Source organism: Adiantum capillus-veneris, chromosome 4 (genome assembly GCF_014529385.1).
Source record: "Adiantum capillus-veneris isolate H3 chromosome 4, ASM1452938v2, whole genome shotgun sequence".
NCBI classification, from domain to species: Eukaryota; Viridiplantae; Streptophyta; class Polypodiopsida; order Polypodiales; family Pteridaceae; genus Adiantum; species Adiantum capillus-veneris.
Window position 1 is genome coordinate 36,360,152 of NC_140934.1, and position 3,341 is coordinate 36,363,492.

The window sequence follows — 3,341 nt, forward strand, 5'->3', positions numbered from 1 at the left end:
GCCCTGGGAAGCATAATGCAGTGAGCTGGAATTCCCAAGTCGCGCACTTTTCCTTGTATGTATAAGTAGCCTTACAGGCCCAGCTTCAGCCAGCATATCCGAGTTTCTGCTGTTAGAAGGCATAACTTATAAGAGCTCTCTCTCTCTCTCTCTCTCTCTCTCACACACACACACACACACACACACACATTAGCCTAGAATCATGGCCGCACCTGTCTTCTATACCATATCCTCAGTCCAATATCAGGGATACAAGCTGACACAACGGGGCCCTCAGGTTGTGCTGGAAGCGGAAGACATTGATAGCCCATTTCAGGTATAAATGAAGGAGTGTGTGTGAAATGTGTGTGTTCATATGTGTGTGTGTGTGTGTGAGAGAGAGAGAGAGAGAGACTAGAGAGAGAGAGAGAGAGTGTGAAACTGCACGAGTTGCAGGTGTGGTACAAGGACGACTGGTGGAGATTTACGGAGGACAAGGCAGGCAATCCAGCGTTTGCCCTCATCAACAACGGCTCCAAGGCGGCTCTCAAAGCGGACGCCGATGCCGCGCCTTCTCATGTACATCACTCACAATATATGATCATGCATGAAATGAAACTCGACCTCCCATTACGAGCCTAGCTTATAGGTATCAGGCGTGAGAAGTAATATTGATTGTGTAGGTGTCTCTCTTCACTGAGTACGCGCAGTTTCCTCCTCGTCGGAGTACGTCACCATCTTCTCGGTGGCTCTTCAGATGCCCTTGAGGCTTGGCATTGGGACGTCCGCTCTATAACCAGGCGATGGTGTTGCTGCCATTCTCAATGCCTCCTCCTCCTGCTACAGGAACATGGACCCTCGAGGCTTTCAGTAACTCGATCTCTCCCCATTGTTTCTCTCATTTCTTCACTTGGGCTTGAAATAATGGATATCAGTATCAAGGATACCATTCAAGGGGATTATTTATAGGTTGAATAGGAGAACATTGGGTTTTTTCATGAACGATCCACTGTATATACAAGGACCTTACACACACTTGATACATTATGAAAGACTCAAATCAGCTAATGTATTGTCATGCCTCCAGTTCCAAAGGCCTATATTCTCCAATCACAATGGGTTAGCCAGATTCTTGTTGCTAAACCACCTCATACGGACGTAACATTCACCTCTGGTGCGGGCTCTTTCAATAACGAGCTTGGAGTAGTTGGAGTCAATCAAGCAAACACAAATGGAGTGCAAGAGGTAGTACATTCCTCTTTCCATTTTATCAACCCTATGAAGTAAACACTTACTTTTTCTCAATAAAAAAACTAGCTATGTTATATGTTACAAATTGTCATGTATGTTATTTAGCGTCTTAATGATATTCTTGTGTTTAAGAGTGATCAACCAAAACTTCCATCAACTTCCAAAACTGCAATCTAATGATAGAACTAGCTACATATGGTTTTTGGCTAGCCATACGAATTAATTTGTATTTGATATGTCATGAAAATAGTCCAAGAAAACTATTCTACAAATTCATTATGGTCCCAAAGGTGAGGAGGAGCTCAACTTGAGTAACTCTAAACTCTGTAGTAGTAAAAAGAATGCATCAATTGATGCCACCATTCTTTGAGAATCTTGAGAAGCGTCTCTAGTTGAATCTTGAACTTGTTGCAAGCATCGAGGGTGTACCTCACATTTATATTTTGACCCTAATGTGTTCAAGTATCCACCCATTTAAAGAGATAGGGACATTTTAAATAGAACATTAAAACTAGAAACGGATCTATACATGTCAGACCTTTTTTTCCACCTCTTCTTCAAAATTTGATTAGATGGGCCTCATTAATCTCAAGATGACGTGTGACAACTTTGTCAAATTAACCTGATTATGTTGTCATGTTAAGATGTATATCTATCTAGCATTTCGAACATTGGGATTATGAAAGTAAATTTTTAGATATGATTTTATATTTTTATTTACACACTCCACCATTGTACACATAATAAGACATATTACTTGATGATGGCCTTAGGTTTGGTATAAAGTGCCTGCTGCGAGTCCACTCGAAGATTCCAACTCTTCATTCTTTATCATTAGTAAGATGAATGGAAAAGCTTTAAAAGGATCCACAAAACCAGGAGATAAGGTATGGTTTACATTTTCTTATTTCTTGAATAATCATATGAGATCACATAGCCCACTGCACTTCCTATTCATGCTAACCTATAGTTTTAATTATCATAATATTTGATATGTGAGCCACCAATTGTTTATCACATTTCAATAAATGAATATTTATAAATATATATTTTTGGTCCTACATAGGTCATATTAACAAAGTTTGATCCTCTTGATTACAACTTTGTCTGGTCCGAGGATCGATCATTGAGTAATGGACAGAGATACCTTGCCATAAATCTTGCAAATAGTGATAGCAAACTACATTGGTTTCTTCCACCGGACAATGAGTACCAAAACGAAGCTTATAACCATCCTCTTACCTTACGTGAAGCTACAAGTGCGTCTGATACTAGAAGCCAGTGGAGTTTTGTTCCCTTTACCTCTTGATGTATGCTTTACTTGAAGCCTCATGGATGCAATATATTTGTTAAAACTTTTAATGATAATATTGATGAGATTTTTATAGTGTTTCTAATTTATGATTATTGATGTTCCAGGCCATTCATGTGAATTTCATGCTTGATGGGAAGAAGTAGCTTATTTTTCACTTCCTTCACACATCTTTGAACCATGTCTACCACTTTTTAAGAAGCCAACAATAAATAATTAATGTACTCGACCATCGAATAAAGACATGTACTTTATTGACTTTTATGTTTATTAATGGCTCAAAACATACAATGTTGATGTGTTATGAAACAATGATGTTACAATCCATCCTTTAAATCTCTATGGGTATTCATTACCATCACATCTCAAATTCCCATCTTGTGTACACCCCACTAAATACCATATCTTTTCTAAGTTAAAATCTCAATTTGCAAACTGGTTTTTTGTTTTACCAAAGTTTTGGGGTTGTCCTATGTACATTTCCTCTCAAATTTGCAAAGTGCTACCCCCAATGTGCTATCTAATTGTGGGCCCAATTTTGCACACATCTTGAATTGTAGGGTACATGGATCACAAGCAACATTTGAAATCTCTCTAAAGCAATGGTTAGGCGTTGTTGTGCGGATCTCACAGCCAAAAAAATAATTGATTTTGACAATGGGGGAACATGGATCGTGATCCATGTTCCATCCTCTTTGTGGACTATGGTTGCATGGAAAGATTTTTCCCTTTGTGGGGAATTCACTTGTAAAATATTTTTGAATCTCGATATCATTTGATATCTCGATGGGCCTCTAAA

General features: G+C 38.7%; 1 pseudogene; it reads left to right on the forward strand.

The window, feature by feature from the left end:
- The first annotated feature begins 202 nt into the window (after positions 1–202).
- On the forward strand, positions 203–2,539 carry LOC147458981 (uncharacterized; annotated as a pseudogene).
- Positions 2,540–3,341: the final 802 nt, after the last annotated feature.